Genomic DNA, 373 nt, shown 5'->3' on the forward strand with positions numbered 1-373 from the left:
GTTCATTGTGTTCAACCTGCAATAATTAGGACGGGGGTTTCCTCCCTCTGTGCCTTGAACCGGTTGCTCACATCCCCATACATGTCCTTTTTGTTTTTGTCCTGAAAACCTGCATCCCATTTTTCTGACTGCAGACAGAATCAACTGTGCATTTAAGTCATTAAGTGGCACGTTGTCCATTATTTGTGCTGGTGGAGAGCGTTTATTCCTTTTTGATTAAATTCCTATTGTTTATTTACCCCCTCAGCTGCTGGCAGCTCTTGAGCACTCATGTTTCGTGTTTCAGGAATATTGAGGATAATCTGAAAGTTTGAGGGCTTTTAAACTGACATGAGTCTGAACTCTGTGACTGCTCTCCCCTGCAGCCGCTGTG

Source organism: Sinocyclocheilus grahami, unplaced genomic scaffold (assembly GCF_001515645.1).
Source record: "Sinocyclocheilus grahami isolate Dianchi unplaced genomic scaffold, SAMN03320097.WGS_v1.1 scaffold15109.1, whole genome shotgun sequence".
NCBI lineage: Eukaryota > Metazoa > Chordata > Actinopteri > Cypriniformes > Cyprinidae > Sinocyclocheilus > Sinocyclocheilus grahami.